The sequence below is a fragment of the Lonchura striata genome, chromosome 35, assembly GCF_050655825.1.
Source record: "Lonchura striata isolate lonStrDom1 chromosome 35, ASM5065582v1, whole genome shotgun sequence".
Taxonomy (NCBI): domain Eukaryota; kingdom Metazoa; phylum Chordata; class Aves; order Passeriformes; family Estrildidae; genus Lonchura; species Lonchura striata.
Window position 1 is genome coordinate 10,838,814 of NC_140737.1, and position 14,452 is coordinate 10,853,265.

The following is a 14,452-nucleotide window of genomic DNA, read 5'->3' on the forward strand; positions in this document are numbered from 1 at the left end:
CAAAGCCAGGGCGGGGAGACAGCAGCAGCTCATGCGCATCCTGCTCTGGTAGCTGCTGAGGAGGTGGCACATGTCCTGTTCTCCTGCTCTCCTCCAAACAGAGAATCCATGGGGAAGTTTAGGCCCAGCTCTGGGCACACCCAGCATGGCGTGGGCACGGAAACAGGGGGCAACTTCTCCAAATGACTGGTGATTTCTGGTTTCTCTCCCCAGAGTGCCAGGATGTCATTAAGAGGGGTTTGTCCATGCAGCCCTTGAACAGGCCATCCTTAGAAGAGATTTTCCGTGATCCTTGGGTGCAGGGTGTTCCTCTGCCCTAGAAGATGGGAGAGATCCAAGTGCACAGTTGGATCCAGGGGCCTGGCAGATAACAGCTCCACACATCTCTTGGCACTCAGTAGCAAAGCCAACCAGACAGGTTTTGTCCTGCCTGTAGCTCTGAGCAGGGATCAGCAGAAGGGAAGACGCAGCTCATGGGCTGGAGCTGAGCTGGAGACCTGGTGTGGCAAGCACTGGGGCCCACCATCCCCCTGGTTTTGCTTGCCATGGTTCATGGATGGCTGGGGCCCTGGGCAGAGCCCTGACAGCCTGGTCTGGCCCAGGGAAGGAGAAGGAGCCCCTCGAGAAGCTGTCCCAGGTGGGGCTGCTGCTGCTGGGGACAGTGAGGATGACGTCAAGGATGACAACCTCTTGCTCCACCTGGTCTCTGGCAGGCTGGAGATGGTGGACTTTGATTCTGACACCTTCTCCAAAGCCAGGCTCCACAGGGAATTTGCAGATGAGTCCACACACAGGGGGATGCTCCCAGATTTGGGCATTGTGCAGCCTGTCTGGGAACCAAAGGTTCCCCCTTTGCTGGGGCGGATGCAGCTGATCCTTCAGTCGTCTGCCAGGCTGCTTTTGGCAGGGCTGGGGACATGGGCTGGGGTGGGTACGAAATGGGAGTGAGCTCCTGGCCCTGCCAACAGCCCCCAGCACCCACCGTGCCCCGGGCTGGGGCTGGGCTGGGGCAGCCAGCCTGACACAAACAAACCCCCATGGTGGGAGCAGAGGTGGGACTCCAGACCCTGTTCAGGGGCTGCTTTGCTTTGCAGGCAAGGAAGGGCTTGGGCTGCTCCACTGCCCTTGTTTGCTTTGGGATCACCATGGGGGCAGTGCAGGGGAAGGGAGAAAGCCTGGGATTCCCTCCCCCATGGTGCTTTTTTCCGTGGCATGCAGGGGTTGGGCCTTCCTTAAAACCCTGACAGAGGTAAGATTTTTGACCTTTTTTCTTGTTCCCCTTTTTGTCTGTAACCTATTTTCCATAATTTGATGTTTGTCTTTCTAGAGGAAGTTTTCCAGGTGGGGCCCAGTCTGGATCAGGACGTGCTTGGGAGCAGCTGCAGCGTGGATGGGCCGTGCCCTTGGAGAAGGCTGAGGGCATCGTTTGGGAGCAGCTTTTCTTCCAGCGGGGGATGGCGTGAGGTGGGTCCTGTCTGCTGGGGATGGTGGGATCAGAGCTCTGGGGAGATGGCAGCGAGCACAGGAGCGTCCTGCTCTGGGCAGCTGCTGAGGGCTGGAGGTGCCGTGGCTGGCTGCAGGCTGGGCACATGTCCTGCCCTCCTGCTCTGCTCCCAAAGGCAGCAGTGATGGGCAGCTCTGGGCACAGCTCTGGCACGGCCAGCATGGCCTGGGCACCGCGGGCGGCTGGGACAAGGGGACAGGAGCCTTCAGCTGACGGGGCTTTCTGGTTTCTCTCCTTGCAGCCGGGCTCTGCGGGTGCTGAGGCTGCTCTGGGCTCTGCCAGGGCCCTGCTGGAGCTCAGCACTGGGCTGAAATCAGCCAAAGGAGAAATGAGGTGCCCTGCAGCACAGACTGGCTTGAGCATTTTAGCAATACAGCTCAAGAAAACATGCAGCCACCCAAAAAATAAACTTGTTCAATAACTTCTGAAATGAAATCAATCTGGGATGACCCCAAATGACTTTTTGCAGCTTGCTCAAGCTGTAGCTCAGCCCTTCTCTGAACTGTTCTCTCCCCCACCTGCCTTTTACTTCCCAGCTGCTCCCTCTTTTCCCCCAGTGAGTTCCCAGCCCATTCCAGTCTCCATCACACTGTTGCGTTCCTTGTTGCCCCTCCCCATGAGGAAGGCTGAGCCCCAGGCTTAGGGACTCATCCTGTCACTGGCTGAGGAGCAGCAATGTCTCAGAGGTCCGGTGGGATTTTAGTGTCATTCAGAGCTTCTCTCCAGCCCCCAGCTCTCCTCACTGCTGAGTTCCTGCTCCCTTTCCCTCGTCCTTGCAGCAGGATGAGCTCTGTGAATCCCCTGGAACCTCCCCACTCTTTCCAGCCCACGCACCCACCTCAGTTAGGCTGAAGCTGCAGCTTCTCTGTCTCCTCTGGCACACCAGTGCAGTCCCCTGTGCGGGGAGCCCCAGCCCCAGAGCACAGCACTCAGCAGTGCAGTCGGGGCTGGAGCAGCTGCCCTGCAGCCCTGGCTTGGCTCTTTGTGGCAGGGAATGCTCCCTGTTTGCAGCTGTCCCTGCAGGATGGCCCCAGGGCAGAGCCCAGCCGGGCTCCCACTGCAGCCCCTGAAGCTTGGGGCAGACAGTGGTCCCAGAGCTGAGGTTCCCAGGGAGCTCCCGGAGCTGTGCCTCGCACTCTGTTGCCGTGTGTCACCGTGCAGGCTGGCTTGTACGGGGTGAATGTACCAGCCCTGCTTTGACTGACAGGGGCCGGGCCCATCACATCTCTCCCAAGGCTGCAGGCATTGCCCAGGCCAGAATCTGAAGGGGCACAGAGATCAGAGCAGTGAAATCATCCAGACCGGGTTTTCAAAGGCCCTTTAGAAGGAAGGGCTTGAGAATAAACGTGCTCTGTTTGCCACACAAACATCAGGGTGAGTGGTCTCTTTGGCTCCAACCCACTTTCCTCCCTGAGCCAACGTTACCTTCTCCCTCACACGTCCCCCTCGTGCCTTCCCACTGCCTTGTCCTGTCAGGGCTCCCGCAGCCCCTCATCCCTTCATGGCCCCGTCCCCTCAGGGTCTCCCCAGCCCGGCCAACCTGCCCGGCTGCAGCGACGCAGCCCCACAGGAGCTCCAGAGGAGCCCCAGCAAGAGGCACCTGGGAGCTCTCAGCAATCCAGCCAGCAACACACGGGCAGGAGGACACGGATGGCGCTTCCTGCCTGGGACAGGGCTTGTGGCCATCTCCAGGCACCGCTCTCACAGAGATCCCCACAGCTCCAGCCCCTGCCTGTCTGCTCTGTGGGCAGCACAGAGGCTTCAGCAGAACCACCAAAGGCCAAGGGGCTTCTGGCCATTTTCCCTGCAACCCTGCAAGCCTGGGCAGCTTGCTGAGCCCAGGAACCCTTTTCTCCCTCTTCCCCTTGGCCCTGCAGAGCCTGGGCAGCCAAAGAAAGATCCTGGGAGTCTGTCTATAGCAACACATCCTATATTAACATGCTAAAAAAAAACAAAAAGAAAGAAAAGAACAATCTTAACGAAACAAAACATTCCTGCTGGCTCAGGTGGCCCCAGCAGACAGAGCCTCTGGAATCAGCTCTCTGCAGAGCTCCAGCAGTGCAGCCAGCCGAGCCCCGACAGACGAGGCCGTCTCCTCCATGCCCTGCAGAGCCGATCACGCAGGCTGTCAAAGATGGAATATGGAGCTCTCTCTGCTTCCTGGACGATGTACGGTGTTTGAACTGCCAGGCTTGCGACGGCGTCACTGATGTCATTGGCTGTGCCTTCAAGGGCTGAAAGAGAGAGGAACAGAGCCATGGTCAGTTCCCACATCTGAGGGGACCCGAGGGGACTCTGTGCCAGGGCCATCCCAGCTGGCTCTGGCCATGGCCAGCAGGGAGCAGGGACCAGCTGGATCAGCCCGAAGCTGCTGGCCACGAATCCCCCAGGTGCCCTGAAAGCTCTGTGTGCTCTGCCCACGCCGGCCCTGGTCCACACAGGGAGCAGAGCCCTCCGCAGCCGGGGCAGGGCTCGCAGCTCCCCCGGCAGCCCCCGCTGGCAGCCCGCTGCCCTTGGTCACCCTCAGAGAGGAGCTGGAGCTCTTCCTTCCTCCCCCTCAGGTGCCGCCCGGCCGTCCCTGGGAACACAGAGCCTGTCAGGCCCAGGGCACAGCTCCCTGCCAGCGGCGCCGCCAGCCCTGTGCCCACACGCCCTCCTGGCCCGGCTCGTGGCTCACCCATGAACCTGACGGCCGCCTCTCGCAGGGGCTCCTGTGGGCTCTGCAGGTAGGGCAGGGCCCGGCGCAGGTGCTCGGCCATGCTGCTGCTGTCCTCTGCCAGCTGGAGAGAGCGACAGGAGGGAAGGGTTGGTCCCGCAGCCCCCCGGGCCGGGGCTCCATGGGCACCCGGCTGGGGCCGCAGGAGCCTGGAGCAGAGCCCGCGCGGCCTCGGGCTGCAGCAGCGGGCAGGGGCACAGCTGCCAGCCCGCACACCGAGCACCGCGCTCAGGGGCTGCTCCAGGCTGGGGCTGCGGCTTCCCGGCCCTCCTTACCAGGCACTCGGGGAACTGCCACAGCTTCTGGTTCTTCACCAGCTGTTCAAGGTCCCTCCTCCTGAGGAACTCGGTCGCACAAAGCAGTGTTTCCTGAGAAGCCTGGAGAGCACCAGAGACGCGGAGATGGCCCCACAGCCCAGGGCGCAGGACCCCGTCCCTGTGCCAAGGCCAGCAGGAGCTGCAGCCTGCGAGGCGCCAGGGCAGGGCCAGCCCAGCCCCTGCCAGGGGCCAGCGGCAGCTGCCGAGTCCTCACCTCTGCCACTCGCTGGTTCTCATCGTGGCAGTGGAAGAAGAGTGGTACCAGGCTCTGGCGCACGTGTGCCTTGAGGACCTTTTTTTCCTCTTCCGGAAAAAAATCCAGCATCTCTCGGAAGATAAACAGGGAGCACAACTGCACCTGGCTGTCCTCCTGTATGAAAGGAAGGAAGAAAGACCTCAGCGTCAGCTGCTTCAGGCCCACCTGGGCACAGCCTGTGAGTGCACAGGGCACAAAGTGTGCGGGCAGCACCCACTGGCCGTGGCTGGAGGGGCAGAGCCTTACGTTATCAAAGAGTGGCAGGAGCGCCTCAGCCAGCTGCAGGGCGAGGGCGCTGGTTACTGGGGCACCATTGCAGAAAAATAACGCTCTGAGGAGAACCGTGGTCATCCTGAGCATGGTGCTGTCATCTTCGTGCAGGAGCTCCACGAGCATTTCATGCAGGCTCCACATCCTTATGGCCATCTACTTGTGGGACACAAGTGTGTGAAACACCATCCTGCTGCCACAGGGCCCAGGGGCCACAGGCCTGTGCCAAAGCCCTGGGGCAGCTGCAGCAGGAGGCAGGAGAGCTGGCAGCAGCTGCCCCAGTGCCCCAAGGCCAGCCAAGCCCCAGGGACTGCCTTCCCCAGCCCCACACTGGCAGCACAGCTTCAGCCCCTGCGCTCTTCTCACCGAGACACTGGTGGTGCCGAGCGCCACGAGGCCTCGGAGTGCCAAGCGACGCCTCCCCCTGCACTCGCTCTGCAGGTGCTTGGACAAGAACTGCAGGAGGCTGTCACGGCACTCACTCACATTCAGGTGCTCCAGGATCTGAAAGGCACAGGCCAGTGACGGGGGAGCGGCCGGCGGGAGCCCAGAACCGCCCAGGGCCGGGCCCAGGCAGCAGCACAGGGCGCGGGCTCCGTCCCAGGCACTGCGGCCAAGAGAGGGCAGAGAGCCGGGAGGCAGCTCAGCGAGGCAGCGCCGGCCTTCAGGCTCACCTCCACAAGGAACGCCAGGGCGGCCAAATCCCGGCACGGCGTGTCCTTGCTGAGCAGCCCGAGCAGGTGGAACGCAATCGCGGAACACACGGCTTCGGATGCGCGGTGCATTTCTCTGACAGGAGGAAACACGAGTCAAAGCCCTCAGCCAGCGAGGGCAAACCTCTCCCAGGACTGCCTCACAGAGGTCTGGCCTTTCTCCACCACCCTGCAAGGGGCAGCTGAGCCCTCTGGGAGGTTGCTGCTCTTGGGCACACTCCTCTCCCAGCCTTTTGCAGCCTCCTTGGCCGTCCCTTGGTGACAAGGCCTTCTGGCCCACGGCCACGGGGACTGTGTGGGGCACCTCGGGCACAGGGCACACATGCCGGGGACAGCTGGGGAGCAGGGGGTCTCACCTGGCCAGCACACCCACAGCACAGTGGTGGGTGTCAGCACAGAGCAGTGTGTCCCAGCCACGCTTGTCTTCCATGGCCACCACCACATCCTCATAGTGAAGTTGGCAGAGCAGGGCCTTGAGGGTCTGCTCTGCAAAGCTGTGCACAGAGCAAAGCTGAGGTTACACTGGGAGCACTGGCCCCTGCCCTGGGCACATGGCAGGGACAGGAGGACTGGCATGGAGCACCTGCTGGGGCTGGTGGCAAGACCGTGTTGCTGCTGGCATCCCTTCCAGAAGGTATCGACCTCCTCTGGCACATCCAGAGTGCTGAAGAGCACTTGGAAGAGCAGATGCACAAAGAGGCCGGGGAAATGCACGGTGACTACGTGTGGCACACAGGGCAGCTGGAGGATCTTCCACATCACCACGGTTGCCTGCAAAGGACAGAGCAGCCTGAGACAGCGCTCAGTGCCGAGGTGTCCGTGTGGCAGGGCCCGAGCACGGGAGGGAGAGGCCCGGAGAGACACAGGGGGAGCACCGGGCCTGGTGGCCCTGGAGCTGCCCCGAGGCCAGGTTTCAGCCCAGCGCCTGAGGCAGGGAGACGCCGTGGGGGAGGGAGGATGGAGAGCTGCTGGAGAGGTGGCCTTGGGGCCAGCAAAGGCAGAAACTCACAGCCAGGGCAAGGACAGCCGCGTGGTCCCCATCGGAGGTGCACGTGCTGTGCTCTGGCCAGCTCCCCAGCACATCGAGGAGCACGAGCATGGCCGGCCCTGCAGTCCTCAGCGAGCACATGATGTTCTTCCACATGGCCAGAGCAGCTCTGTGGGGTCAGAGCTCTGTCTCAGAGGAGTCTGGGACACAGCAGCGTGGCCTGGGCGGCAGCGGGGAGCTGAGCTGCTCTGCCAGCCCTGCCTCTGCCCACTGCCCCTCACTGGCAGCACGCAGGCAGCCCAGCCCTGTGGGCACTGGCCCCTGAGGGGCAGGGGGGAAGCATGGCAGCACGCTGGGGGGCTGGCAGGGGCCAGGGCTGGCAAAGGGAGCAGCCAGAGGGCCCTGGAATTCTCTGTGTCAGACACCTGGGACAGGCTGCACAGGGGGAAGGGCTGCTGAGCCCTGAGCCCTCTGGGCAGGTGGGCACCGTACCTGTCACACAATGGGGCCACACGCAGGAGAGCCATCACCACGTCAGAGGGCTGTGCCTCTGTCAGATCCAGAAGGGGCCTGTACAGATTGTACTCAGGAAACTCATTGGCCATGAGCCACTGGTGGATGTACCTCACCATGGCCGGCACCTGAAGAAGGAAGGGGAGACTTGGAAAGCTGCCGGAGGAAGGAATGTGCCCGGCTGCCCCAGAGAAGTGCTTCCCTTGCCACCACACTGCCATGGCCTCAAAGGCTCCCAGGGAGCAGCAGGCGTGGCTTGGGAGGCCAAGCAATTGCTGGGAGAAGAATAGCCAGGCCACAGGCTGCTTACTTGCTTTGGGCTGGAAGGACCCTCCTCCACAAGCATATCCAGCAGGGCAGCGGTGGTCTTGGTTTTGAAGATGGGAGAGTACGCTCTGAGCACGGTGCCCATGGCGCTGCTCTCTTCCTCCCGAATCCTCTTCATGAATTTGCAAACCATCTGCAGCAGAAGGGCAAGAAGCCCGGGATGCTGCATGGAGTGCTCCGAGCACAGTGCTGGGCTGAGCAGTGCCAGCAGGCCCAGCCCAGGTGGGGATGGCTGCAGGTACCTGCGCTGTTCTGCGGAAGCGGCCACGGGTGCGTTCCTGCTCTTGTGTGCGCTGCACGGCTGCACCTGGCAAAGAGCGAGCGCAGCCCGAGCTGAGGGGCTGCGGGAGAGGCCGGAGAACACAGCCCAGCCCTGCGCTGCCCAGGCAGGGACAGCCCCGCGACGGCCCAGGGCATGGAGCACGACTGTGGGGTGTCTGCCCGGCCCCTATTCCATCCTGTCCATGGGCATGGCCCCAGGGGATGGGATGGCATGGCATGGCATGGCATGGCATGGCATGGCATGGCATGGCATGGCATGGGGCCAAGCTGGCTGCAGGCACCAGCCCTGTGGCCCAGCTCTGCCACTCACCCTTCTGCCGTGGCTGGAACTGCTCCAGCTCTTCAGGCTGCTGTGCTGGGGCAGCTCCAGGGCCTTCTTTCTCCTCCTTCCCCCAGGCCAGTGTGGGCACGCTCGCAGGTCTGTGCTCTACGTCACTGCCTGGATTCATGGCTGCTTGCAGAAGGTAAAAAGGAAAAGGTCCAAGTCAGCAAGTGCTGCAGTCGTGCCTTGAGGGCACCTGCAAGAGTGAAGACTTGGCAAGGCTACAGGACGGCAAGTCCTGCACTCTGGTCCTGGGGGCTCCAGCCACAAGGAAAGGAGACTCCTGTCAAGGGCAGTGAAAAGCAAATGCCACAGTCTGCCCTCGAGGGCAGCTGCAGAAGAGATGCCTCGGGAAGGCCAGGGGTCACCAAGTGCTCTGGTCTGGCCACGAGCTCACCTGCAGGAGTAATACCTCGGGAAAGCTCCGGGTCAGCAAGGAACGAGTGGCTGTGCGAGGGCTCCTCACAGCACCGCTCTCTCGCGTCCTCTCTCGTCGTGTGCACCGAGCACTGTGGAGTGTAACTGTAACTTGTAACTGCCAACACCTCTGCCAGAGCGTGTCACCAAGGGCCCTTGGAATCCCTGTCCCATTCCATTCCACGGTGACCATGCTGCACCATGTCACCAAGGGCCCTTGGATCCCCTGTCCCGTTCCATTCCACGGTGACCATGCTGCACCGTGTCACCAAGGGCCCTTGCACGCACTGCCACCTGCCCTGGGGCCACCCCCAGCCCCCCAGAGTGGCCCAGGGTGGAAGGAATGCCTTGCCCCAGGTGTGTCAGACAGCCCAACAGGATCTTTAGGAAGGGCTCAGCCCATCAGCAAACGCTGCCCTGCTCTGCGGGCTCAGAGCAGCAGGAGCCCCCGCAGCTGCCGACGCAGCCGCGCTGGGAAGGGCACGGGGCCTCCACAGAAACTGGCACGGCCTCCTCGGGACACGTCCCACATGGTGGCCATCATAAGCACGGCCGTGGGACACAGACCGGGAACGTGTGGGCCAGGGCAGGAATGCTGCTCTGAGCCCTGGGGCCCGGGCAGCGCTGACAGCAGCAGGTGAGGCACAGTCCCCACCCAAGCAGAGTTCCCCCGAGCCCTGGCAGCACCGGTGCCCGTCTCCTGCCCAGAAACCTGTGCCCCAAAAGGGCTTCTCTGCCAGAGGGCAGCCAAAGCTGGTGTGCACTGGGGGCTGTGCTCCGTCCTACAGGGGCTGTGGGTAGCAGCACCTGGAGCAACTGGGGGCAACATTTGGTGCGTGTCAGATGTTGTTGCTCCTTCCTGGGATGATTTTTTCATGGAGGGGATTAGCAGCAGCACAGAAACACCAACAGCTACTGAACTTCACAGGACAAAGAGACTCCACCGAAACACTGCCATGTTTCCTTGTGCTTTTGTGTCTTTCTTGCACTCTGAAAGAAGAAGAATTGGCCCAAGCCCTGCTGTTCAAATCTCCAGCTGCTGTGTGTCTTCCTGTGGCAGCTCACTGCAAACACAACTGGCTGCCTGCTCAGCTGGGCAATGGACGGCCACAAACAGGGAGGGCCCTGGTGAACATCTCTTTGGTCTCGTGGGGCAGCGAGGGCACAGGAGACAAAGACTGCTCCTCCCGAGTTCATGGGGCAACAGAGAGATTTTATTTCCCAAGCTCCCCCTTACACAGGGCATTTGAAAGACCAGGCCTGGAAGCTCTCATTGGTTTGAGCTCCACGCCCCTTCAGGTTCTGGCCCGTGAGGTGCCTGCAGTTTTGGGAGATATTTGATTGGTCAAGACCCCTGTCAATCATGGGAACACCTCACCCTCCTTTTCTTTATAAAATTCTGTTTATTGTTCTCTGTCACCCATCTGCAAGGGCCCTTTGCCAACATGGTGACAGAGGACAGCGTGCATCTAATTTACACTGGAGCTGCAGCATTCCCCTCCAGGAACTGTTAGGGGAGAACTCAGGCCACAGGCATAATGCTTCTTGGTTACAAATTCAACTTATCTCTAAAAGCAGAAGGCTATTTAACCCTGAGCCCATTTAACACTTAGAGAAAAACCCAATTTTAAAAAACAACCTTTAAGCACTTGATCCCTTGGGGGAAAACCAAACTTCCAGAAAACAATCTGTAAACAGAAAAACTGTTTGCAAACTTGAGAAGTAATTTGTAAACAAATCAAATCCATCTATGAACTGTCCATGAGGCAGGTGATCATTTGTAATGCTGTCTGTGGTTTCCAGTGTCCATATTTTAGGCAGCTGTATTGTACTGTTGTAGGATTTATTGTAAAACATGAGAACAGACTCAGAGGGGAGGAGGGTGTACCCTCAATCCAACCCCTTTCCCCTTTTTTCTTTGTATAAAAATAATAATAGGAACAGAACATGGACTTTGAATACTATTAACTTATGCAACGTTTCATCCACATTTACTGAAAATATTTGCCTTTACCAGCCAGGTTCAGGGCGAAGAACTTGGTTGGGAGATGTTTTGATCAGGGCAAGGAACTTGGTTGGGAGACATTTTCTGTATTTATATTTTATCTAGTGCAAACCATATACTTTTTTCCCTTTGTTAGAAGTTAGAAATTTTGTTATTGACTTTAATAGCTGACTTTTCACTTTTAAAATGATGACAAGTGGCAGAATGTCAGTGAAAATCTCTGCAACTGCAATTTGCTTATGATAAATCAATGTTCTATGTGTACCTCAATGGATATTCTTGGAATCATACCAGTTTATCTTGAAGCAATGCAAGAATAATTACTCGAATATTAAGAAAAGACATATAATGCACATACTAGGACTTCTTTAGGACAATGATTTACTAAAATATGAATATCAATCTAATATCAATATCCAACTGAGATGGACAAAAACTCTCTACGGGTTTAAAGTTAGAAAGTGTATGTTTATTGAGACAGCCGGGCAGTACCTGGGATAATTCCCTAATGCACACTGCAAAAATCACAGGTATTACAAAGCTTTTCTATTTACAGAAGTCTTGAATACACAACATATGAATGCATATTCATATCCCTGTCACTTCCTCTGATCCACTTCACATGCTAATTGGCAAAAAGGCAATTAAGCATGTGTAGTTCTGTTCCCTGAAATGAGTCAGGGGTCCTTTTTGGGGAGGGGTCTCCAAAATGAGGAAGTAAAATAAGTCTTCCTCGTTCTGACCTTTCTGCCTTTCCCATGCACACGTGACAAATGAATCCTTGCCGTTTTTCCTGTGCTTATTGGATTCCTAAACTATGGGAAGTCTGCAACTGTTTTTGTGTCCCTGAAATCTGTTGATCACATTCTGTTTCACATGATAACCACAGCTACCCAAGCATAAAGCTGGCAAGCAATGAGTTAATAGATCCTGGATATCTTATCTAAGATCCAGCTACTGTTAACTATGAACAAAGCCGATTTATCTACTTCCGATAAGTCAGCAACATCTAATTTAACTATCATCTTAACTTTCCTAAAATTCTTAATTCTTCAAAATTAATGACTCACCGGGATTGGGGACAGGGAATGGGAATGGGGACAGGGAATGGGGAATGGGAATGGAGACAGGGACTGGGAGTGGTGACAGAGACAGGGAATGGGGACAGGGACCAGGAATGGGGACAGGGAATAGGACTGGGACAGGGACAGGGACAGGGAATACGGTACAAAGATAAAGAATGGGGTCCGGATTGGGATGGGAGCAGGATGGGAACGGGACAGGGGGGACACGGGAACAGGCAGGGGCAAGGGGAGTATGGAAGGGGAGTAAGGAGTTGGGCAGCCGCTGCAGGTGGGCGAGGCGTTGGGATGGGGGCACATGGGGACAGTTCCAGGGCAGGAGGTCCTTGACCAGCTGCCCAGAACCTCCACCAGGGTCTCCCAGGGCAACTGGAGCCGCTCAGCCTGGGGTGCCCAAAGCCCTGAGCAACTCCCAGGTCCCTCCCAGGAACCCCCAAGTCCTTCAAACCCAGCATCCCCCATATCCCCTGCAAGACCCCCCCCTCCATGTCCCTATCCTTGTCTTAGCTCAACATCTTTATTTTTGCCTGCTTTTAAGAGTTTTGAAAGGGCAAAGAGAAATGAAAAGAAAATCCAGGCCACGGGGAGCCAGGAGGATGTGGAGCCCCTCCAGCTGGGTGTCTTCCCAACATGGATCAGCAGCACCACAGGTCACCAGGGCTCTGCCCACTGGGGCTCACTGGGGATCAACCAGCACGGATCCTCCCATGGGGGATGGAGCTGGAGAAGCACACGGAGCTCTTCCCACACTGGGGCACTCGCAGGGCTGCCCTTCGTGGTGCCTCTGCTGGTTTGGGGTCAAGGCTGAGCCGTGTCATGAGCTCTTCCCACACCTGGGACACTTGTGGGGCCTGGGACATCACCAGGAGTGGAGCTGGGATGTGTCCTGGTGCCTGGGACATCATCAGGAGCGGGGCTGGGATGTGCCCTGGTGCCTTGGACATCACCAGGAGCAGGGCTGGGATGTGCCCTGGTGCCTGGGACATCACCAGGAGCGGGGCTGGGATGTGCCCTGGTGCCTGGGACATGACAAGGGGCGGTGCTGGCTGCGGTTTGTTTGGTGCCTGTGCAATCCCAAGGGCAGTGTCACAGCAGGGCAGCTCTCAGTGTCCCCAGCAGGTCACAGTGTCCAGGGCAGCCCGTGCCAGCGGTCACTGCGCACACGGGGCAGGCTGGGCTGGACAGGGGACGGGGCAGAAACGCTGCCCCGGGACTGGGGTCTCCCCCTGCCTCTGGGGCCCAGCCCCTGCTGGGAGCGCCTTGGGCAGGGCACGGGGCTGCTGCTGGGCCAGGGGGACAGGCCGTGCCCCCTGTCCCCTGCTGCTGGGCCAGGGGTGTTATGGACAAATTCAATTGGGGAGGCTAATTATAGATAAATCAATTAACAAGAATTTATTAAGCAAGTGGTATTAAGCAAAAGAACAGGTCTGGGTGGCCAGGGAGCCTCTGCTCTGCCACGGCGCACCTTCCCCCTTCACCTTTTTTTTTTTATAGTCCCTTTTTATTTCCTGTTGACGCATTTTCTCTCGATGCACTCTGCGTCGGTGCAATTGGTTCCTGGGGGGTCTTTTGTTCTGCCCTTGGTGGTCATAGGAATGAAGGCTCCTCATCTTCCTTGCAGATTGTCCTTGGCCTAAAAGTTAACTTGTATATAATTAGTTACACAGTCTTCTATGCTAATTGCATTCCCTACTCAGTTCAGATTCTTATCTCCTATATCGCTCGTTTTGATGAGCAAAACAATTTTTATTTATTACAATTCCCCCTTTTTCTCTTTACCAATTTGTTCATTAAAACGCTTTAACTCTTGGTAGCTTAAGACCAGGGTTTCATCTACTTCTAAGTCCCTGGGCAATGTTTCCTACCTATCTCTAATAAGTGTTAGATGAGCTGCCTCTAATCTTCCTTTTACAATGTCTATGATTTTATTAACAATGTAAGGTCTGAAAGTTAAACTTAGTAACAACAATATTACGGGACCTGCAATCTCCCTTATACAGAATTTCTCCTTGAGTGCCATACCCCGGAGTTTTGCACCCCTCAGGGTACCATGAGACATTTAAACATTTACCTGGATGGGTGACAGCCAAGGCGGTTGCTATAGTTTCACAGCCCCAATACCCACACAGATATTCCCCAGGATAATGACCATATCCCCTCCCAGGATTGGAACTAGGACACCAATAGGTAGCCCGGGGTTCAGGTTTACTCCATCTCCACATAGAGTCTGCCAAGTCTTTGTTAGTAACAAAAAAAATGGGAGCTACAGTGGTGGCATTATGCTTAACAACTTTCCCTTGGTCTATTTTGATCAGAGTCCAATTAAATGGCTGGTGTGCATAGTCCCCTTGACCAGGCCAGGTACAACATATAACTAATATGCACAGAATTTGCCAGCAAGGGTGGAGTCCAAACTGCCCCAGGATTTGATTATCATTATCTCCCCATTCCCAGTGTTTGTTTTGACATGTTATTGCCGGGCTCACCTTTACCCTTGGGAGATCAGTATCCTTGAGGCAGTTCTTGAAATACTTTGAATTGTCCCAGTCTGAGGGCTCTTTCCTCCACCGCTTCTCATCCCTCTGCCTCTCTCGCCGACTCGGTTGCTCTGAGCCGCGAGGCGCACCATCTTCTCGGAACAAGGATATTCTTCAGGAGGACCCTTACTCTGTTTTTGTTGCCTCTTTTTGAATGATTCCCAGCTTTTATCCTTCACTTGTGATGAGTCACACTGAATCCC